The following is a 25,216-nucleotide window of genomic DNA, read 5'->3' as shown; positions in this document are numbered from 1 at the left end:
CAACTTCACAGGAAAACTAATGTCTTTCTCCACCTCCACCCCAATTTGTGACTCAATCTTTTGAGACAAGAACCTTTTGAGAATTTCATAAAAGCTATGGAATGGACCCTTTCCCTAGAAAACTGCACTTTCTTGAATACGTGCAAAGGTGTGCATGCGATTTCAATTTGCAGACCATCCCTTTAGGGCTCAGGTCCGTGAATAGAATGGACTGAATTTGTGGGTGCCAAACTTGGATGGAAAATAAAATCACATCTCTATTTTCACAAACCTCTAACTAGAATTAGCATTTCCTTCCATTATGAATGTAGGCAACAAACCACAGATTAGCATAGTTAATTTGGTCCCCAGCAGAAATCAGATATTTTCATATCACATATTTGGCGTGGATATCTCAAAATATCATTTATTCTCATCAGTACCTTGAAGTCATAATAGTTAGTAGGCCTACCATTATATTTTGTTATTTAATATTCTAACAGAAGCAGATTTATTGCTATATCACTAATCTTTTTAAAAAATTTTTGAAAACTCTATTTCCACATAATTTCCTTTTCCTATACATTTTAACTTATTATACATTTGAAAACATTATCCCAAGAACATAAGCTTCTGCAGATCATCAATAGATATATAGAAGGGTGCCTGGGTGGCTCAGTCTGTTAAGTGTCCAACTTCAGCTCAGGTCATGATCTCATGGTTCGTGGGTTCGAGCCCCACATTGGGCTCTCTGCTGACAGATCAGAGCCTGGAGCCTGCTTCCAATTCTGTGTCTCCCTCTCTTTCTGCCCCTCCCCTGTTCATGCTCTGTCTCTCAGCAATAAATAAATGTTAAAAAAAATTTTAAAAAAATTGATATATACAAAAAAAGGTTAAAAATCCTGCCCCAGGGGACTATTGACCCATAGTTAAAAACTTCTGTCTTACAAGGCATAACCCTCAAGCTGAATTAGAAATCATCAAATCTTGGGGCACCTGGGTGGCTCAGTTGGTTAAGTGTCTGACTTTGGCTCAAGTCATGATTTCACAGTTTGTGGGGTCGAGCCCCACATCAGGCTCTGTGCTGACAGCTCGGAGCCTAGAGCCTGCTTTGGACTCTGTGTCTCCCTCTCTCTCTGCCCCTTCCCTGCTCGCTCACTCTCTCTCTCTCTCTCTCTCTCTCTCTCTCTCAAAAATAAATAAACATTTAAAAATTTTTTAAGAATCATCAAATCTTACCAGATTCATGTTCTAGTATATAAACTACCAAATACATGCTTTTCAAAAAATATTTTTTTAATTTCAGTTTATTTTTTTAATAGGTAATATATATTTGCATGGCTCAGAATTCCAAAGGTATATAATACACAATTCAAAGTTTTTCTCCTAGCCCTGTCCCTCAGCCTACCCACTCTCTCCACTCTCTCTTGTTTCTTGTGCCAAATTACTTTCATTTTTCTTACAAGTTTGGGAAATAAGATCTCCAAGTTAGATACTATCATGAGAAAATATAAACTATATATAGTATTTAAGAAATTCATAAAATTCATAAGAAAACAACTACCTTATTCTACCATTCGTTATTTACCAGTAAGGTTATCAGACTAAGGGGCAGGGGGGAATCTACTTCAGGGGGATCATAATCCCTACATCTAAATTACTATGACTGTTATGTCTTTTATTATTAATTCAGAAGTCATGTATGACTTATCTACCCAAGTTGAACTAATGATACGACACACAATCTGTCATGAAAAATGCCAGTCAATTACTTTGAGTATAATATTGTTTCCAAAATTACTTGTGTCTACACTGACTTTTCCTACAAGTCAATTTAAAAAAAAAGATCACAAAAAAATTGGCAAAGGACAGAAAATTCAGACAAGAAACACAAATGCCCAGGAAACATACAGAGATATTTAAATGTATAAGTAATCAGAAAAATTCAAATTCAGAAGGGACCCATTTTATTCACCCACCAGATCAGCCAAGAAATGGAGAATATCCAAGAGTGGGAGGGTAGGAGGAAATGAATGCTGTCATGGTGTATGGATTGGTGTGTAAATTGGCACAACTTTTTTGAGGGCAATTAAAATTGTATATATCGACATCGTCTTCATCCCAGCAATTCCATTTCCAGGGATCTATTCTACAGAAATACCTACCCACGTACACAAAGATGCATGTAAGAGGTGGTCCATGCAGCAATGCATGTAATAAGAAAACTGGACACAGCCTAAATATCCATCAAGAGGGGAATTATTAAATCGTAATACACTCATACTATGGAATATTATGCAGCAGCTTGCATGGATGGGGTAACCCTCTATGTACTGGAAGAAAAATAGTCTAAGACATACCACGAAGCAAAAGAAACGAGTTGTAGGATGTTACAATTTATGTAAAAAAAAGATAAGAAAATCACACAACAAACCTATTTTGCTGTAAATATGTATGTAGGCAAATGCATGGAAAAAGGTCTGGAAGGATATATACTAAATCCAGAGTAGTGGCTATCCCAGCAGTGGGTGGATTAGAACATAAGGCAGGTGTTCACTATATCTGTTATTTCATCAAAAAAATTTTTTTAATGTTTATTTGTTTTTGAGACAGAGAGAGAGAGGGAATGAATGAGCAGGAGAGGGGCAGAGAGAGAGGGAGACAGAATCCGAAGCAGGCTCCAGGCTCTGAGCTGTCAACACAGAGCCCAACGTGGGGCTTGAACCCACGAACCGTTGAGATTATGACCTGAGCCGAAGTTGGACACTTAACCGAATAAGCCCCCCAGGCCCCCCTGTTATTTCATTTTTATATATTGAGACTATAATCATGTATTGCTTGTATAATGGAAAATAAGTTGAAATTGATTCTAATTTTAAAGTTTTTTTTTTTTTTTAATTTTTTTTTTTGGGACAGAGAGAGACAGAGCATGAACGGGGGAGGGGCAGAGAGAGAGGGAGACACAGAATCGGAAACAAGCTCCATCAGCCCAGAGCCTGACGCGGGGCTCGAACCCACGGACCGCGAGATCGTGACCTGGCTGAAGTCGGATGCTTAACCGACTGCGCCACCCAGGCGCCCCAAAATTGATTCTAATTTTAAAGGGAACCTGCCAAATTTAATTTTTAAAATAAACACAGATGGGGCGCCTGGGTGGCTCAGTCGGTTAAGCGGCCGACTTCAGCTCAGGTCATGATCTCGCGGTCCGAGAGTTCGAGCCCCGCGTCGGGCTCTGTGCTGACAGCTCAGAGCCTGGAGCTTGTTTCAGATTCTGTGTCTCCCTCTCTCTGACCCTCCCCCGTTCATGGTCTGTCTCTCACTGTTTCAAAAATAAATAAACGTTAAAAAAAAAAAATTAACACAGAACTGCAATCGGTAGAGGTTGAGTTGGGATATGGAAGGGGAAACACCTTTCCTCAGAGCTACTGACTTCAAAGTTCTGCACCAAGAAGGACCTGAGAATGCAGTTTTGTTTTGTTTTTTTTTTTTTTTTTTTTGTATTCGTATTTGGAGAGAATATACTCACAGTTTCTCAGCCCAACGGTATCCCTTCCATACATTTTCATCAATGTAACAAATAGAGTTTCCTTGGAAATTTCTGTGAAGAAACACAGTTCAGATCCTTGAATAGGTAGGAAAGGAATGAACAGAATAAATAAGAGAATCACTGGCAACCTTGTGGGGAATATTCCAATGCAGTAAATGCCAACTTTCTACTTTCCACAGCTATCAGCATCCCAGGTGGTGCAATTAATAAAGAGCTAGCGTGGGGCCAATGGCACAAACAAGGCAGCTCCTTAGAACCTGAACTTCCTATTTGTTCCATTCCTTGGGTAGATAACGCGTGTTAATTACTCTGGAGTATTTTCTTTTAGAAATTATTTTGGCAAGGAGAGAGGGAAGATGGCGGCATAGGAGGACGCTGGGCTCACCGCACATCCTGCTGATCACTTAGATTCCACCCACACCTGCCTAAATAACCCAGAAAACCGCCAGAGGATTAGCAGAACGGAGTCTCCGGAGCCAAGCGCAGACGAGAGGCCCACGGAAGAGGGTAGGAAGGACGGCGAGGCGGTGCGCGCTCCACGGACTGGCGGGAGGGAGCCAGGGGGCGGAGGGGCGGCCCGCCGGCCAAGCAGAGCCCCCGAGTGTGGCTGGCAAAAGCGGAGGGGCCTGACAGACTGTGTTCCGACAGCAAGCACGACTTAGCGTCTGGGAGGTCATAAGTTAACAGCTCTGCTGTTGTGCGCGTTGTGAATAACTGGTATTTGGTGAGCCAGGGGAGAGAGCACCAGAATAAGCTGTTAATTAACTTAATAGTCTAAGCCCCCTGAAGATACGTTCTCCAGTTTCCAGAGACTGACTGTATCAGGGAAATGAGGGAAAGACGCCCCATTCACCCTACTTTGCCCAGACTGTGTCTTGTGGAAATACTGGCTACCACGAGGGACTCTGGCTTCAGTCCTGCTTCTCTCGCCTGTGGCCCCTGTTGTCTGTAGATAAATATTGAACTGTTTACGTTTTAATTCCTCACCACGTGGCTAGAATTGGTTACGGATTTATACATTTCAATATGAGAAAAAGGAGTATTTGACAAGCAATGCTGAGAAGCCAGTATCGGAAAGTAAACTTTGTAGGTGGCCTGAGGCAGGACGGCGTTCACTCTGTGACAACCTCACATAGTGTCTCGCTCTCGTCACCCAGCTCTTCAGTAGTGGAATCTGTGGCCTTCTCTGCTGTGGCTTTGCCAGCCTCCCTGGGAAAAGGAGAAGAATGCCAAGGCTTTGACTCTCGAAAGGAACAATTCAACTCTTCATAATTTCCCCATTTTAGAGAAAATCTTCCCCAATCACGTACCCTAGTTCCATGTGGAAAATCTCATCTTCATCAGAACAATCCTTGTGTAGCTTCTGTGCCATGTTTTTCTTGCGTGTGGCATTGAGAGGTCTGTACATGTCCCTAAGCCAAAGTGGCCGCCTTCTCCAGAAAAAGCCCTCCTAGAAAACAGAAAGGACAATGTTAGGTCTGTTTCCCCTGCCTTCTCCAGCCACGGTACTTTATCCTCCTCAGATTTACCTGATTGTCACTTTCCTTTGAGCATCTCTTACGCAGCAGAGATCCAAAGAAGCCCCTTGAAGGAAACACACACACAGACAATTAGTGATTCGTACCATTTTCCATGCCTCTCACAATGTATTTCTCCAGTCTTATTAGCAGGCAAAATCAACACAGACCCGGGATCTCAGAAATAATTCCATACATGCTGGGCTTTCAGAATTTTCCTGTGTCTGTCCATAATGGCCCCACAGTGGCCCTGGGAGACCTTTGTATGTAACTTGACATGAAGTATAGGCAGGATTTTCACCCTGCTCACCTTCTGGCCCTTGGCCAAGTGCCCTTGTGCAGTCAACAAACTGGGTGACCACACGGCAGAAGCACCTAACTCTCTCCAGAAGCATTGTACATCAGTCCCCGCCAGGCTTAGCCTCCCAGGCATCATTTGCTGGCGGGTGGGGAGGTGTTTCTATTTTCCTAGCTGCATTACCTTACAAGATGAATCGCACCGAGTGAATGCCTGAGTCCAACCAGCAGTTATCTAGCTCACTGACTTTCACACTGCAGGCAGATGAATGAGTGAGTCGTGAAATCACCTTAAAACACACGGCTAGCGCTAAAACACAAAATACTCTTTTTGAATACAAACGGCATAGGGGGTACCTGGATGGCTCAGTCAGGTGAGCAGCCCAAGTCTTGAGTTTGCCTCAAGTGATGATCTCACAGATTGTGACATTGAGCCCTGTGTCTGGCTCTGTGCTGATAGTGTAGAACCTGCTTGGGATTCTCTCTCTCTCTCTCTCTCTCTCTCTCTCTCTCTCTCTCTCTCTGCTGCACCCCCCCTCAAATAAATAATAAACTTTAAAAAAACAGAACAGAAAGAATCAGAGTGTATGGTAAGTTTGTTTTAGAAGGTACTTATGTCTATACGGTATGTGTGCACTGAGTTGTGACATAAAATGCAGTTCACAGCCCAAGAACAGTGTAGTCAGAGACGTGCCCAACTGGAAAGGAACCATCTTCTTTCTGGTTCTAGTGGTACTAGTGATACAACCGTCTGGCAAGACATCTTCCTTTTCTCCTTCTCCATCTCATTAGTATAAAAGGAAGAGATAAATGATTAAGGTCTCTCCCAGTTCAAATTCTATTGGGTCTGGATAAAGGGAATGGAGAGCGGGGCCTCGAAAACCAGAAGGAGGAAGAAGGAAGTTTCCCCCCCACTTTACAGGAGGGACTCATGTATTCCACCTTCCATCATGCTTGAAGACTAGCCCCTTCACCCCACGACGTTTGGCCCTCCCTATCCCTTCTCCAGAGCCTCTGAGAAGGTCTGTGGCCAGGCCTGATGCCCACCGTCAGCAGGAACGGGTCTGAACATTTCCACCCCCGTCCCCCCACGATCTTTCTTTAAAGGTCTAGTGAGCAGGTGCTCTGTGCCAGTCCCATTCTAACTCGGGTTTGGCTGGGCAGCTAACTTTGCTGGGTCCAGGCAAAGCATTAGGCCAAATATGTATTCTTTCTGCCTTTGGTAGTTTCCTGGCTGTAAAACAAGGGGATTGAAATAGATGAGTTTGAAAATCTAGTTCTAAAATTCTACTTTAACGATTGCCAGACTAATATTTACCTTGAGCTTCCTTCTTTACCTTCCTTGGCTGCTGTTGTATGAGAATGAATCTGTTTTGGAGGAAAACATGATCAAGTTACCCATCACAATAACCACTCCCTCCAAATCTTTATTCATTCCTTTGCATTTTAGGTCTTCTCTACCCAGTGAGAGGATAACTTTTCCTAGGACAGGAATTTGTTTAATAGTCCTTTGACTCTTCAATAAGACCTAACTTGTGTGCAGCTGGTAATACATTTTACTGACTGTCTCAGATAACAGTCAACAGATAATTCCTAATAAAAATTCTTGGGAGGAGGAAAAGAAAAGTGTCTACCAGAAACCTAAACAGCAGCACTGTTTTAAAGTCAAGGACAAGAGTAGGATGTCTGTTATCACTGCTGCTATTCATTGGTGTTGAGGAGGTCCTAACTGATGCACTGGGAAAAAATGGAGTCGTGGAAAGGAAGAACTAAGACGTATTTGCATACGAAATTACAGACAAACTAAAAGGCCCAAGAGAATCAACTAAAATTTTACTGGAAGAAATATGAGAATTCAGTAAGATGGCTAGATATAAAATCAAGAGATCAACATGTAAACCTCAATGACTTTCCTATGTCCCATAAATAATTAATCAAAAAACGGAAGAATTATCCCATTTACAATTATCAATAAAAAGGCATAAAGTACCTAGGAATAAACTTAGCAAAGAATGGGTAAGACCTATGAGATGAAAACACTAAAGCTCTTCTGAAGGACATTAAGAAGAAACGAATACATGATGTGAGACACTATTTTCCTAGAATAGTGTAAAGATGTCAGTTCCCTTCAAATTAACCTACAAAGTCAAGGCAATCCCATTCAAATCCCAAGACAGTTTTTTAAACAAAAACTGGCCAGCTGACATTTGGTAGAGAAAATGTGCAAGCATAGCTACAAACTGTATGAAAAAGAAGATCACAGAGCAGACATTAAAATACGTTCTTACAGGGGCGCCTGGGTGGCTCAGTCGGTTAAGCGTCCGACTTCAGCTCAGGTCATGATCTCGCGGTTCGTGGGTTTGAGCCCCGCGTCGGGCTCTATGCTGACAGCTCGGAGCCTGGAGCCTGCTTCACATTCTGTGTCTCCCTCTCTCTCTGCCCCTTCCCTGCTCATGCTGTGTCTCTGTCTCAAAAATAAATAAACATTAAAAAAAAAATTTAAAAAAAAAAAATAAATAAATAAAATACGTTCTTACAGAGCAACTGCAGTTAAGTATGTAGCGTGATACTGATACAGGAAAAGAAAACCAGATTGATAGAATAGAGTCCAGATATAAATGGTATTTTAGATCCATGAAGAAAGAATGAACCATTCAATAAAAGATTTTAAAGTAACTGGATCTTTACGTAAGGGAAAAAAGTTAGATCCCCTACCTCGACCGTACCAAAGCACCACACAGATTCCGTACAGATTAAAAATAAATAAATCACAACAAATATTATAAGAGTACAGAAGAAAATATCAGAGACTATTTTTATACCATGAGGCGAAAAGGCCTTGTTAACAAGACCCATGTCCCATAAGCCATGAGGCAGATATGGTGACGGACTGTCCACACCCTCCTGTTCATCGTAGTCCTTGCCCCCTTGATCCCCTGGATTGTTTGTCCTCTTCCTGTTGATTTATAAAACTCTCTTCATATGAAATACATTAATCCTTTCAAGGGCTTTCACTGAATTTCAATGTTTCAAATATTTGTCAGTGTTTTTATCGTGAAGGAGACGGAACAGTGGGATAGGAGCACAGGCTGACTGCAGGCACAGCTGGGTTCTGCTTTGGGTTTTGCCACAGGGGCCTTAAGCTGATCCCCTTCTATGTATGAAAGAAGGATGGTGATATCATCCTCACAGGACTGTGGGGATTCAATCAGATGTCTGGTTTATTCCAAGCATAAATCGGACAAGACGATCAAATCTATCAAATGTTTCTGCATGTGGTATCAATCAGGTCACAAAGCTTTTTCTCACCACAAGATTATAAAAGTATTGATTCTATCTTCTTCTAATACTTTGACGGGTTCTTGTTTCTCTTTTTTTACATTTACTGAAATATGTTTTTTTAAGGTGAGAAATAGGGATCTGTTGTTATTTTCCTCCCAAATAATTAAGCAGTTGTTCTATTACCATTTATTTATTTTCTTCCACTGATTTGAATGCTAAAAGGTAACATTTCAATGTTTATTTATTTTTGAGAGTGACAGAGAGAGACAGTAAGAGTGAGAGAGGGGCAAAGAGAGAGAGACACACACACACAGAATCCAGAGCAGGCTCCAGGTTCTGAGCTGTCAGCACAGAGCCCAACACAGGGCTCGAACTCCTGAACCATGAAATTATGACCTGAGCCAAAGTAGGACCCTTAACCAACTGAGCCACCCAGGCGCCTCTAAAAGGTAACATTTCAAAAGTCCTAGGCACCCACGGATCTGTCTATTGCTGGACTCTGTAGGCTACTTCCCATAAATATTAGGTTGCATTATTCCTCCTTGTGAAATTGACACAATGCCTCATCTCTTCCTTTGAACATCATTATTGTCCACTACAGGAAAGAAACTGCATGGTCTCTGACCTCAAGAAGTGTATCATCTAAGTAGGGAGAAGAAATAATGAAACCACATAAAAAAATATAAACACAAGGTTAAACCACATAGGAATTTAAAACAGCAATAGGAGTTTATAGAACTTCCCCAAAAGCAAAAGGCTGCAGGCCACCTGAAGATGCAGAGTACGGACTGGACAATGGCCAATGATTTCTCTTCCCAGAGGTCATGGTAAGTTGACCCCACGCTAGTTCCTAGGCTCTTAGGCTGAGAAATCAGACTCTGATCTCATCAAGAGAGAACGTACTTCTTTCTACATGGAGGCAATATCACCTTACCAATGTCACAGGATTGATCAAAATCAGAATGTCAGGTCATGACTTGACAATAAGGAAAACATCCGTTCCATAGATAGGGCATCTGTGTCTACATGATTGGGCATTACCTCCTGTGGAGACAGGCCTCTGTGGCACACTGAAGTATAATCAGAAGGCTATTTGGTGAGAAGAGAAGTGGAAGAAAAGTAATTAGCTGAATCCACTGTTTAATGGAAAGGACTGAGGTAGCTAGATCCATCCATCTGCCCCGCGGGCACAGCCCGGCTGGTGGGCCTGACTCTCATCTGCTGCCTGAGGTGCCATCTCTACTCTTAGGCAAGGCTAGGTGGGCACTGCCCATGTTGGTCTCTTCCTCACCATTTCTATGCTTTTACTACTGACCAACCCTCCAGAAGACAGACATGTTTCTCCTTAGCAGTTAATACATCCAGTCAGGTTTTACTCAAGTCTGAGAGACCAGGAAGCCTTACATATCTCTGCTCTGATCCATGACCTTGATATTTCTCTCTTGAGGAGCTGCCTTTTAACAAACTGTTTAGCATATTTTTGTTATCAGGGGAGGGGAATGCGTCACTGTAGACCCTAACAAATGGTGACAATCTCACAGAAGGACTAGGTCCAGGAGTATTACAGTATTCGGGGAAGGCTTTGTGAAGAAAGATGAACTCGAGTTGGCTTTTGAAGGCTCATGGGACTTCCACCAGCAGAGTGAAATAAAGGAATTTCAAGTGGGCAAAGTCACCAACAAAAGTAGGAAAGGGCATGGTCTGACTAGGGGATGGTGAGGGGCTGCTTTGGCTGAAATGGAGGGTTGCCATGACAGATGGCAATGTGTGTGTGTGTGTGTGTGTGTGTGTGTGTGTGTATATATATGTAATAAGCATATGTATATTTGAATAAATATATTGAATATATATTCAATTCATACATAATTGAATAAAAGGTAAACAGGCAAGCTCCAGGAATAGGCAACTGTAATTATGACAAGCTTTGAGTAGCCTGATGCAGGATTTTAGCTGCAGGGTTTTAACTGAACCTGTTTACACAATGCCTTGCGAAGTGGAGGAGAGAGCTGTAGGTACATCTAATTAATCAACAAGATGACACTTTTATCTCTAAGCCATGCCCTTTCTTCCAAGATGACTGATAGCTCCATGGAGGTGAAGACTATTTCTCTCTCATCATTTTAGCCAACGAGGAAAGAAATCAGTGGTAGTAGGAGGATGACTGGTGAGTGCATCGAATCGACATAATTTTTTTGAGTTGAAGAAATTTTACTATCATGTCAACTGTGGCCTTCTTAGACCTAATGTCTCAGAACAAGCTAATGGCTTGTTATCTTGGTTACAATCCACAGATGTCTCCCGGCAGTGGGGTTCCTTTTAAAATCCCTGGAATATACTTTGCAATAAAAGGACAAAGCATATCTCAGTCCTCCAGACTGAAGAGAGATATCAAGTCGTGACAGGTGGGAAAGTGGCTTTGATTTTCAGTTTGTGGGTTCTGAATCTATTATAAAGAAGAAATATAGTCTGGGAATCTGAATTAATTGTTGTCCTTACCTCAATGAGACAGAAAACTATGATCAAAATCATCACTACTACGGTCACAGATATTGCCAAGATGAGTTTGTTGTTATAGCCATAGCCTGGAACTTCTTTTGTGAGCTAAAAAAAGGGAAAGAACAATTTTTTTTAGAAAACAGAGATAGGATGAAAGTTAACTATTCTTTAACGACTCTAAAACCCCATTCTTTCCGATGAATCGCTTCTAGGTTCTTAAGGAATATACCAAATCTAATGTGATATGTAATCTTAATCATTAGCATTTTCTTCAAGAATTTATGTATCTTGTATGTTAGGTCCTCTTTTTGTCTACTCCGGGAACAACGGCACTGTTTCCTAAATGAGCAAAGTGGCAGATCACTGCCTTAGCCAAAATTATGTGGCCAAGACAAGACCCGGACTAGGAGCCCCTGGTCCTTGTGCTTGGGTCCATGTCCTAAACCACCTAAATGTCGAGACCCCACATTTTGGGATTTATCCTCACCTCCCTTGACTCCTGCCCTCTCTGTTCACTCTGGACTTCTGTGCTCTCATTGATATAATTCTCATTTTCCCATTGGTCTGTATCCCACTCTGCCTTGGACACCTTTACTTCTTGCTGCTCGCTGACAAGCTTCATCAGGAGGCCTGTTCTGGAGATGAGCTTGGCACAGGCCAGCTGCATGTGGGTCTCAGAGCAGCCCATTTTCAAAGTCCGGATAACATGAGAAATGAGGCTTCTCACGTCTTGTTGGGGATGAGGGACCGTAGCTGCTGGTTTAACTGAATTTCAAACAGATCACCTGAGGACGAGAGCTTTGACACAGTGAAGCCTGTGGCTTTTGGGGGCAAGCCAGTGCCCGCATTGGGGTATTCCCATTGTGTATCATTGGTTTGTTTAACGGTCGGCGTAGAGTTGTCTGCAGTAACAGTAGAATTAGCAGTGGAAAGATTCTTACGGTTTGTGAATTCAGGGAGGGTTTGTTCTGGCACAGTAGTGTTTCCTGTAGAAATATTTTCGTCAGAAACATTTTGGGCAGTAGTGTTCTCTGCAGTAGTGTTTTCTCTGTAAGTTCCTGAAGGAGCAAAGAATTCTGGAAAAGGATTTTTCTGAGGACTCAGTTCTCCCGGCGATGAAAAATCCTCTCGTGAAGGGGAATTTATGAGGCTCCTGACTGCAGAGGATGGAGGCCTCTTTGCAAGCAGCTGTCTATTACTGAGTGAACTTTCCTTTCTGGACTTTCGATTCAGTTTGGCCTTGGGTGTTCTGTGGACCACACGGGAGCGACTTTTATGAAAGCGGTGTGTTTTTCTGGGGTGTGAGGCTGGCCCGAAAGCCTTCATATTTCTAACTCTAGCATTTGCATCTTTTATAAGAAAAATTCTGCACATGAAGTCTTTTGACTTTTTTTTCACATCAGGTGGGGATTTTGGAGCGGGGGTGGCAGAAGCCCTGTCCAAAGAGTATTGCTTCACGAAAGAACAGACCACTGCCTTGTGCTCATCTATGAACGAAGGCTCTGTCTTGAAGGAGCTTCCCACTAATTTACTGGGCCTGTGCGCCACGTGAAGCTCCCCTGGGGATGGCCTCCTGAGCCTTCTTTTCTTGGGAGCATGGGTGGCAGAAGCCCTGGCCAAAGACTATTGCTTCATGAAAGAACAGACCACTGCCTTGTGCTCATCTACGAACGAAGGCTCTGTCTTGAAGGAGCTTCCCACTAATTTGCTGGGCCTGTGCGCCACGTGAAGCTCCCCTGGCCATGGTCTCCTGAGCCTTCTTTTCTTGGCAGTGGGGGGCAGAAGGCCTGTCCAAAAAGTATTCCTTCATGAAAGAAGAGACCGCTGCCTTGTGCTCATCTACGAAGGAAGGCTCTGTCTTGAAGGAGCTTCCCACTAATTTTTGGGCCTGTGTGCCACATGAAGCTCCCCTGGCCTTGGTCTCCTGAGCCTTCTTTCCTTGGGAGCGGGGGAGGCAGAAGGCTTGCGCAAAGAGTATTGCTTCATGAAAGAAGAGACCGCAGCCCTGTGCTCATCTATGAACGAAGGCTCTGTCTTGAAGGAGCTTCCCACTAATTTGCTGGGCCTGTGCGCCACGAAAAGCTCCCCTGGGGATGGTCTCCTGAGGCTTCTTTCCTTGGGAGCGGGTGTGGCAGAAGCCCTGTCCAAAGAGTATTGCTTCACGAAAGAACAGACCACTGCCTTGTGCTCATCTACGAACGAAGGCTCTGTCTTGAAGGAGCTCCCCACTAATTTGCTGGGCCTGTGCGCCACGTGAAGCTCCCCTGGCCATGGTCTCCTGAGCCTTCTTCTCTTGGGAGCGCGGGTGGCAGAAGGCCTGCCCAAAGAGTATTGCTTCATGAAAGAAGTGACCGCTGCCTTGAGCTCACCTACGAACGAAGGCTCTGTCTTGAAGGAGCTTCCCACTAATTTTTGGGCCTGTGCGCCACGTGAAGCTCCCCTGGCCATGGTCTCCTGAGCCTTCTTTTCTTGGCAGTGGGGGGCAGAAGGCCTGTCCAAAGAGTATTGCTTCATGAAAGAAGAGACCGCAGCCCTGTGCTCATCTACGAACGAAGGCTCTGTCTTGAAGGCGCTTCCCACTAATTTGCTGGGCCTGTGCGCCACGTGAAGCTCCCCTGGCCATGGTCTCCTGAGCCTTCTTTCCTTGGGAGCGGGGGTGGCACAAGGTGTGTCCAAAGAGTATTGCTTCATGAAAGAATGGACCGCTGCCTTGTGCTCATCTACGAACGAAGGCTCTGTCTTGAAGGAGCTTCCCACTAATTTTTGGGCCTGTGCGCCACGTGAAGCTCCCCTGGGGATGGTCTCCTGAGCCTTCTTTCCTTGGGAGCGGGGGTGGCAGAAGGTCTGTCCAAAGAGTATTGCTTCATGAAAGAATGGACCGCTGCCTTGTGCTCATCTACGAACAAAGGCTCTGTCTTGAAGGAGCTTCCCACTAATTTGCTGGGCCTGTGCGCCACGTGAAGCTCCCCTGGGGATGGTCTCCTGAGCCTTCTTTCCTTGGCCATGTTCTCCACAGACGGCTGGGCGTTCTGTTTCCTCTGGATGTTCTGACGTCTCAGTTCTTTTAAGTGCCTTTTCCGTATGCCCTTTGGGCCCTTGATGACCTTGTTCACTCTCAGGAACTTTTTCCCCACACTCTCAACGTTGTCTAGGCTCTTCTCCTGCGGTTGGGCAGTTTCCCATTTCTTTGGAAAGATTTGACGTTTAAACTTGGGACCTAAAAGGCTGGAATGTATAAGCATGGCCATTTTTGCTTTCTTTTTCACCTCATCAATTTTTTCCTGAATTTCTGCATCTAACAAATTTTCCAGAAAGTAGAGTTTTCTCAGTTCATTCTTGTAAGTTGAATTGTTGGATCCAGGTTTCAGAGAAGGGTCCCCTGTGTCGTTCATCGAGTGACCCACGGGCTTGTCTCCCTCTTGCACATTTGAAAACAGAAATTTAATGAACGGTAACAGCGTCGATTCTACGTCTTCTAGATTGCCCTCCGAGAAATAAGGCGATATGTAATTCAGTGCACTAATGACATCACTTTTGTCATTGAAGTCTAGCTGCTCATTCATAAAGGCTGACAAACTGACACGATCTATGTCTGAGGATGCCTTCTGTGGCTCAATAGTCAGCTCCGTGCTGGCGCTCTTCTTTCGAGCTTTCAATACCTTCATGAATGATCCTTCTGCATTCCTTAGGTATACTTCCTGATCTGTCGAAGAAGAAGGAGACATGAGTTTTGATAATGAAAGACTGATAGCACAGCTCTTTGTCAATGCACAGTCATACATCCCAGTCAAGCAAATTAAGAATCAGCAAATACTTGAGCGCCATTTAGAGAGGAGACGAACTCAAACTTGGACCTACGATTGGCAACAACCAAAGGAGAAAAAGATGTTTTTTGAAAAAGTAGCTATTTCCTCAGAACATTCCATAGTGTGAATAACTATATTTAGAGTTATTCCATTGGTCCCTAAGGGCCGATTGCCCAGGCCTCAAGAAAAGCCAAGGCTGGAAGATACCCGGCTAAACTGTGTGCAGCTCTAGTGCGACTCCTGGCATTCACATACCCCACCCTGTCCTGCTTCGGGGGCAGAGGGAGCACGAGTCTTCCTCCTTCTACGTCTTCAGTGGGCTTGAGTTCTTGCTACCATCACATATGCACGGGACAACACCCGTCACTAGCAGGTCCTCATCTGGACACGCCCTCTCCGCCCACCCACCAATTCCTTTGTTTGGTCCCTGCTCCCCTATATCGCACCTCCGGTAACATAAGCTCTAGACAGAAAAAACTAAAAACGAGACCCGCTAAGTCCACCCTGGTTCTTTGCTTCAATTTGGGCAGAGATGTGGGGTATAGGTTAAGAGATTTTCCAGGTATGAGAGAGATACCACTGTGGGGCGTTCCAAAAAATCAACGGAATGATACTTGAGGTTTTAAAATGCAGAAGGGATAAAGAAACTTTGGTCAAACGCCTACTTTGCTTTCATTTCCTTTCATTTCCAGATTTCTAGCTTTACTGAGAGAACCATCCAGAGCTTCCAACTACATGAAGGTCAAGCGTACAGCTTGTGTACACTGAACAGCACTGTGCAGCTGGGTTTTTCCAGAAGAATTAAACGTATTTTTCGTGGTGCTGGGGAGAGTCAGAGGAGGAGGTTACAAAGGTCACGAGAGAGGAGGAGCAGCGGGCTGGCGGAGCGCCCAAAACGGGAGAGGAGACTTGAGTGTAGGCTAAGGCACCTCTGATCTCATTTTTCCTCGCCTGTCAAAGGAGATAAAAAAAAAAGCCTATTCTGCCCACCTCTAAGGGAGAAGGGAGTAAGAAAATTGGTAAAACCTTGTTTTGGAAAGTAAGCAACACTACTTATAGAAGTAGCAAAGTGTAATTTATGCTGTGCCCTAGACCATTGACAGGGACCCATATTCAAGCTATCCAGGTGCAAAAGCACATTTTGGAAGTCACCAAGTTAGTGCCAATAAAACCTAAGAACAGAAAAATACCTAAAAGCACCTGTGTTTTGGATAGAAAAGCTTAAGATTCAGAACAAGAGTTGGACAGCCCAAGAATAGAAGAGCCCTCTCATCCGTTAGAACGGTTGGGTAGCAGCTTCTGGTTAGGGAACAGAAACACAGAGGCTCCAAAGAAAACTTTTTCAGAAATCAGCATCACTTGTACTCTTACACACTTATAAAAACAACAAAATAAACAAAAAGGTATCTCCACCTGTCCTATAAGACAAAGGGCACCTGAGACCTAACGCACGTAAAATCAGCTTATAAACTGTGATGCACTATGTGAACAGGTTTTCATTTTGGGGTAGTGGACTTAATAATGTAACTGAGAATCTGACTTTTAACAAAGGAATAGTTCTTAGAAATTTAGGGATCTGAACTCTGAATGAGTAAAAATAATGCAATGACATCATTAGTTTAAAAATTTACCATTGTTAGGGTGCCTGGGTGGCCCAGTCAGTTAAGCATCCGACTTTGGCTCAGGTCATGATATCACAGTTCAGCCCCGCATGGGGCTTGCTGCTGTCAGTGTAGAGCCTGCTTCGGATTCTCTGTCCCCCTCACTCACTCTCTGCCCCCTCCCAGCTCACGCACGTGAATGCTCTCTCTCTCAAAACTGAATAAATATTAAAAAAAATTATCATTGTTGATTAAAAATAAAAGTTAAACCACAAATAAAATAAAAATTTACAAATTTATCATCAGGCAATTAGGACTTACCACAACGTGTGCCATTTGTCAGACATGCACTGTCACAATGTAGCTTGACTGTCTTACAGACAACCTCAATAGTATTTTTAACTTGGCAGAGACAGCAGGCCATACGGCTAGGTAATATCCTATAAATGGAAACACAGAGAATTAAATTAGTGGTAAAGGAGTTACTTGAGTAGGTAGAAGAGGCGGGCCAAAGTCATCACAGGGCTGTGCAAAAAGGAATTCTTGAGGCACATGGCCTGGATGGTTGGGTAGGGACCAGTTGGCCAACTGCTGCTCTTGAATATTATAAATACACAGATAGAAGGAAAGAGGTGCCCAACAGAAAGGTAAGGATGGCATGGGGTATGGTATCCTTAGAATGAGATAGAGATTAGAACTGGGTGACACGGATCAGTAGTTTAATACACAGGTAACTCCTTCCAAGCCAAAAGTCTCACTTTGGGTGGAGGGCACACAGAAAGAGGGTAGACTTCTAAGAGTTTGAATAAATCTGAAATATGGCCCATACTGAGGATAAAAAGCAATCAACTTTGGCTCAGGTCATAATCTCGTGGTTCATGGGTTTGAGCCCCACATCAGGCTCTGTGCTGAGAGCTCGGAGTCTGGAACCTGCTTCAGATTTATCTTCCTCTCTCTCTACCCCTTCCCTGATCACTCTCTGTGTCTTAAAAATAAATAAATGTTAATTTTTTTTTTTAAAAAAGCAATCAATCAAAAACTAATCCATAATCTACACAAATGCTACAATTAGCAGACAAGGACATTTAAAAAAGTTATTATAACAGTATTTCACATATGGAAAAAAACCCCATGCCTCTACTTAACTCAATGAATCGTGCAACAACTTCAAGTGGCCTAATATATGTATACTTAGAGTCCACGAAGGAGAGGAGATATAAAATAAATTTGAAAAAATAATAGCCCCCACATTTCCAAATAAGTAAACCCTATAAACTCACAAATCCAGGAAGGTCAATGAACTCTGAGCACAACATGGATTAAACTACATGTTTAGTTTAATCCATTAAACACGGATAAAACTACACCACGGCACATCATAATCGAACTGGTCAAAGCCAGCGATAAAGAGCAAATCTTAAAAGCAGCCAAAGGAACAAAACCACACACGACATACAGAGCAACAAAGATATAACAATGACAACATATTTCTTGCTGGAAATAATGTAAGCCAGAACTCGGTGGGGCAACATCTTTCAAGCAGTGAAAAGGAGAGGGGGACCAAATAGCTATCAAGCTAGAATTCTATACCCAAAGCTTTCAAAAATAAAAGCAACATAAAGACTATCTGAGACATACAAGAGCTGGAAGAATTCATCATTAGCAGGCTTACACTGTAGAAATGCCAAAGGAAGTATTTTTTTTAATGTTTATTTGAGAGACAGAGAGAGAGGGCACGTGCAGTAGGCGTGTGCAAGGGGGAAAGAGCACTGAGGAGACAGAGAATCCCAAGCAAAGCCCAACGCGGGACTTGAGCTCACAAACTGTGAGACTATGACCTGAGCCAAAATCAAGAGTTGGATGCTTAACTGACTGAGCCACCCAGGTGCCCCTAAAGAAAGTATTTTTAAGCAGAAGGAAAAGAAAAGGATAGCAGACGGAAATGTGGATCCACACAAAGGAATGAAGAACATTAGAACTGGTAACTATATAGGTTATCATTTCACTTCACTATATGTATGTATATCATTTCACTATATGATGTCACTTATATGTAGAATCTCAGAAAAAACAAACAAACAAGGGGTGCCTGGATGGGCTAAGTCAATGAAGCATCCTACTCTTGATTTCGGCTCAGGATCTCAGGGTCCTGAGATCGAGCCCTGTGTCAGGCTCCACGCTCAGCATGGATTAGATTAAGATTCTCTTAAGATTTTCTCCCTCTCTCTCTCTCTCTCTCTCTCTCTCCTCTGCCCCTCTCCCCAACTTGTACACTCTGTCTCTAAAATTAAAAAAAAAATACACCAAAAACCATAAGATACCTAGGAATAAACCTAATCAAAGAGGTAAAAGATCTGTATGCTGAAAACAATAGAACACTTATGAAAATAAATTGAAGAAGACAGAAAGAAATGGAAAAACATCCCATGCTCAAGGATTGGAAGAACAAATATTGTTAAAATGTCTATACTACTCAAAGCAAACTACACATTCAATTCAATCCCTATCAAACACCAGTATTTTTCACAGAGCTAGAACAAACAATTCTAAAATTTGGATGGAACAAGAAAAGACCCCGAATTATAATGTTGCGAAAAAACAAACAAACAAAGCTGGAGGCATCATGATTCTGGACTTCAAACTGTATTACAAAGCTGTAATCATCAAGACAGTATGGTACTGCACAAAAACAGACACATAGATCAATAGAATAGAATAGAGAACCGAGAAACGGAGCCACAAATATATGGTCAACTAATCTTCCATAAGGCAGAATATCCAATGGAAAAAAGATAGTCTTCGCAATAAATGGTGTTGGGAAAACCGGACCGTAACATGCAGAAGAATGAAACTAAACCACTTTTTTACACCATACACAAAAATAAATTCAAAATGGATGAAAGACCTAAATGTGAGACAGGAAACCATCAAAATCCTAGAGGAGAACACAGGCAGAAACCTCTTTGATCTCAGCTAAAGCAACTTCTTACTAGACATGTCTCCAGAGGCAAGGGAAACAGAAGTACAAAGGAACTACTGAGGAGTGCCTGGGTGGCTTAGCGGGTTGAATGCCTGACTCTTGGTGTTGGCTCAGGTCGTGATCTCAGGGTCATGGATTGAACCCCGCATCAGGATTCTCTCTCCACTTGAGATTCTCTCTCTCCCTCTCTCTCTGCTCCCCCCCATGCATACATGTATGTGTGTGTCCATGTTCTTAATTAATTAATTAATGAATAGGGGCACCTGGGTGGCTCAGTTGGTTAAGTATCTGACTTGGCTCAGATCATGATCTTACAGTTCGTGACTTTGAGCCCCGTGTCAGGCTCTGTGCTGACAGCTTGGAGCCTGGAGCCTGTTTCAGATGCTGTGTCTCCCTCTCTCTCTCTGCCCCTCCCCTGCTTGCACTCTGTCTCTCTCTCTCAAAAATAAACATAAACAAACAAACATTTTTTTAAATGAATTATTGGGACCTCATCAAGATAAAAACCTTCTGGGGCACCTGGGTGTCTCAGTCGCTTAAGCTTCTGACTTCAGCTCAGGTCATAATCTCGCGGTTTGTGAGTTCGAGCTCCGCACTGACTCTCTGTTGACAGTGCGGAGCCTGCTCAGATCCTCTGTCTCCCTCACTCACTCTCTGCCCCTACCCCACTCTTGTGCTCTCTCTCTCAAAAATAAACATCCATTAAAAAAAGATCAAAAGCTGTACAGCAAAGGAAACAATCAACAAAATTAAAAGGCAACTGATGAAATGGGAGAACATATTTGCAAATGACATAATCTGATAAAGGGCTAGTATCCAAAATATATAAAGGACTCAACACCCAAAAAATCAAATACATAATCCAGTTAAGAAAAGGGCAGAAGACATGAATAGACAGTTTTTCAAAGAAGACATCCAGAAGGCTAACAGACACATGAAAAGATGCGCAATATGACTCATCATCAAGGAAATACAAATCAAAATCACAATGAGATACCACCTCACATGTGTCAGAATGGCTAAAATTAATAAGTCAGGAAACAACAGATGTGGAGAAAGGGGAACCCTTCTGCACTGCTGGTGGGAATGCAAACTGCTGTAGCCCCTCTGGAAAACAGTATGGAGGTTTTTAAAAAGTTAAAAATGGAACTACCCTACAACCCAGCAATTGTACTACTAGGCATTTAACCAAAGGATACAAAAATGCTGATTTGAAGGGGCATGTGCACCCAATGTTTATAGCAGCACTATCAACAATAGCCAAAGTATGGAAAGAGCCCAAATGTCCATTGATGGATGAATGGATGAAAGATGTGGTATATGTATACAATGGAGTATTACTTGGCAATCAAAAAGAATGAAATCTTGCCGTTTGCAACTACATGGATGGAACTGGAGGGTATTATGCTAAGTGAAATTAGTCAGTGAAAGACAAAAATCACATCACTTCACTCATAGGAGGACTTTAAGAGACAAAACAGATGAACATAGGGAAGGGAAACAAAAATAATCTAAAAACAGGGAGGGGGACAAAACAGAAGAGACTCATAAATATGGAAAACAAACTGAGGGTTACTGGAGGGGTTGTGGGAGGGGGGATGCGCTAAATGGGTAAGGGGCACTAAGGAATCTACTCCTGAAATCATTGTTGCACTATATGCTAACTAATTTGGATGTAAATTTTAAAAAATAAAAAATAAAACAAGGTAAAAAATAAACAAAAAATAAACAAAAAAAAACACAAATGAATGAATAAACAACAACAAAAAAGAGAAAACACTTGTAAATATGGAGAACAAACTGGGGATATGGACAAAATGAGTGAAAAGGGTTAAGAGGTACAAGCTTGCAGTTATAAAATAAATAAGTCACCAGATGAAAAGTACAGCATAGGGAATATAGTCAATAACACTGTAATATACTTATTGTGGTGATCACTGTGTTGCACACCTGAAACTAATTTAATATTACATGATCTATATATACTTCAATAAAAGAGATAATTGAGGGGCACCCAGGTGGCTCAGTCAGTTAAGCATCTGACTTCAGCTCAGGTCATGATCTCACAGTCTGTGATTTCAGGCCCCACATCAGGCTCTGTGTCTACAGCTCAGAGCCTGGAGCCTGCTTCAGATTCTGTGTCTCCCTCTCTCTCTGCCCCTCCCCCACTGGCACTCTGTCTCTCTCAAAAATAAAAAAATAAAAAAATAAAAAAAGATAGTTGACTATTTAAACAAAAAAAAATAATATGGTGTGCTAAAAGTAAAATGTATGAGAACAATAGCACAAAGGTCAGGAGGGGATCAATGGAAGTACACTATTTATTGTAAGGTTCTTATACTATTCATGAAATCATATAATATCATTTGAAGATAGACTGTGATAAGTTAAACATGAACATTACAAACCATTAAACAGCTACTAAAATAACAAAACCTGAGTTGTAACTATTTATCCCCCTACCAAAAAATAATAAAACGTACTAAATCAACCCAAGAGCAGGAAGAAAAAGAAAAAGAAACAAAGAACAGATGGGATACATAGAAAAGAGTAGACAGTAGCTTTAAATGTAATCATATAAATAATTACATTAACTATAAATGGTGTAATCACCTAATTAAAAGATAGAGTTGTCATACCGGATAAAAAAGCAAAAGCCAACTATATGCTGTCTATAAGATTCATCTTCAATACAAAGATATAAGTAGGTTAAAAATATGGAAGAACTTATGCTTTGCTAACACTAATCAAACGAAACCTTGAGTGGCTATATTTACTATAGGACAAAGTCAATTTCAAAGCGAAGATATTACCAGGGATAAATGAGGTTATTCCATGGTGATAGAAATGTCAACTAATAGAAAAGACATCACTTAAAAATTTATGTATCTGATAACACAACTTCCAAATATATTAAGGAGAATAGGAAAGAGAGACACATAAGTACACAATTAGAGTTGGAGATTTCAATATCCCTCTCTCAATAATTGACAGAAAAAATATATAGAAAATGAGTAATGATACATCAGACTTGAAAAATACTACCAACCTACTTGACCTAGTTGACATTTATAGAATACTCCACACCAAATCAGCAGACTACATATTTTTCTTCAAGTGGGCACATAATATTTATCCAAATAGACCATATTCTCATCTAGTACCAGAATTCATTGGCTATAAAACAAGCCTCAATAAATTTAAAAGGATTTCAGTCATCCAACATGTTGTTCTGTGACCACAATGGAATTAAATAACAAATTAACAGATCTGTAAAATCCCCAAATATTTAGAAACTAACCAACACACTCCTAAGGAACCCTATTGGTCAAATAAGTCTAAATGGATATTAAAAACTATTTTGTACCGACTGAAACTGAAAACACATGTCAACATGTGGGATGTTGCTCATATAGTATTCATCTTCCCCAGTGTCCACTTTTAAGAAACTAGAAAATGAAAAGGAAATTCATCACTGAGTAAGGAGAGAAAATGGAATGATAAAGATCAAAGCAGAAATTTTTAAAAAGGAAAACAAAAATAGAGAAGTCAGTGTAATGAAAAGGCACTTTTTAGAGAAGATAAGTAAAACTGATAAACTTCTGGCCAGATTTATCAAGAAAAGACAAGAGAAGACACAAATTATCAATATCAAAAATGAGAGGAATGACATCACTACAATTCTACAGATACTAAAAGGATAATAAGGGAATAGTATAAAATACTTTATGTCAATAATTTCCAGATGAAATAGATTCCCTGAAAGACATGAACTACTCCAAAAAATAAGTATGTAATTTAAGTAGCACTATTACAAAAATAAAATCTGTAGTTTAACACTTTCTCACAAAGAAAGCTTCAAGCCCACATGGCTTCACTGGTGAATTCTAGCAAACACTTAAGGAAAACATAATGCCAACTCTGCACAAACTGTACTAGAGAATTGAAGAGAGGGGAATACTTCCCAACTCAATTTTAGGGCCAACATTCACCTTATGAAAAATAGATAAAGACATTAGAAGAAAGGATACATAGAAGATCTCATATACTGCTGGCTGGAATGCAAAATGGTACATCCACTTTAGAAAACAGGTAAGCAGTTTCTTAAAAAGTTAAATATACACTTAGCATATGATGTAGCAATCCTGCCATTAGGTATTTTACCACCTCCCCCCCTCCCCCAATGAAAACATATGCTCATACGAAGACCTGCATGTAAGTGTTTTAAGCAACTTTATTCATAAAGGCCAAAAAGCTAGAAACAACTCAAATGCCCATTAACTGATGAACGCATAAACAAACTGGTATATCCTCACAACTGCAATACTACTCGGCAATAAAAAGGAAATGAACTACTGACATGTGCAAAAACATGGACGAGTCTCTGGGGTGCCTGGGTGGCTCAGTCAGACAAGTGACCGACTTTGGCTCAGGCCATGATCTCATGTTCCGCAGGTTCATGCCCTGTATTGGGCTCTGTGCTGACAGAGCCTGGAGCCTGCTTCGGGTTCTGTGTGTGTGTCTCTCTCTCTCTCTCTCTCTCTGCCCCTCTCCTGCTTATGCTCTCTGTTTCTCAAAAATAAACAAACGTTAAAAAAGTTAAAAAAAAAAACCAAACATGGATGAATCTCAAAAGGATTATGCTGAAAGGAACCAATCACAGAAGACTGCATACTGTATGATTTCATTTATTTATTTTTTGTAATGTTCATTTCTTTTTGAGAGAGAGAGAGAGAGAGATGGAGTGCAAATGGGGAAGGGGTAGAGAGACAGGGAGACACAGAATCCGAAGCAGGCTCCAGACTCTGAGCTGTCAGGACAGAGTCCGATGCAGGGCTTGAACTCACGAACCGCGAGATCATGACCTGAGCTGAAGTCGGACGCTTAACTGCCTGAGCCACCCAGGTGCCCCTTGTATGATTTCATTTATAAGACACTGTGGAAAAGGCAAAACTACAGGGACAAAAATTAGGTTGGTGGTTGCCAGGGCTGGTGGTGACAAAAGGGGATTGGCTGCAAAGGCACATAGGGGCCTTTTGGGGTGACAGAAATGGTCTACGTCTCAAATGTGGTGGTGGTTACATAACTACACGTTTGTCAAAACTCATCAAACTGTATGCTTAAAAAGAGTAAATTTTATACCTCAATAAACCTGACTTAAGAAAACAATAAAACAAATCTAAATAAACAACTAGGTGAAAATACACATAAGAAAAATCAACTTACAGTGTTTCCAATTCAAGGGTCATCATGAGGATGCTCTCAACTGTTGTAAGTGACACCTGTGTTGATCCCATGTCTCTGAAGGAGAAAGCCCAAACATGCGTGATTTGAACCCAAGGATAAAAATTCTGTACCTAAAAAGATACTTAACAACATGTGATTACTTCAATTCTGGCTTCTTTGTCAAGTCAGCTCAAGAGTTTTCTTGCTACGGACAATAATTTCAGAAAACTCCCAATGAAGACATTTTATGTGCATCATCAAATTAATCACCTTGGTGCTCAACAGTACAATCCTTTTTACTCTTATCCTCATTTTCATTCTCAATTGCATCCACCTCTCTTGATTAGTCTTTTTTTCTTTTAATATACACCTTACTCCACTTTCCATTTTGAGATAAATGGTATTTCTACCTACATCTACAAGTCCCATGTCTGTTACGTGTTCTTCAATACTACTCCTTCCTCTGCAGGCTATCTTGCCCATAT

General features: G+C 41.7%; 1 pseudogene; it reads right to left on the bottom strand.

Moving 5' to 3' along the window:
• LOC124513580 (leucine-rich repeat-containing protein 37A2-like) overlaps window positions 1–25,216 on the bottom strand; it is an 83,255-nt pseudogene that overhangs the window by 35,927 nt on the left and 22,112 nt on the right.

This window comes from Lynx rufus, unplaced genomic scaffold, assembly GCF_022079265.1.
Source record: "Lynx rufus isolate CCGP_SWC_20201006 ecotype Redwood Valley unplaced genomic scaffold, mLynRuf1.p SCAF_18, whole genome shotgun sequence".
NCBI classification, from domain to species: domain Eukaryota; kingdom Metazoa; phylum Chordata; class Mammalia; order Carnivora; family Felidae; genus Lynx; species Lynx rufus.
The sequence above is the reverse complement of the archived record's forward strand: the minus strand, read 5'-3'. Positions and strand labels throughout refer to the sequence as shown.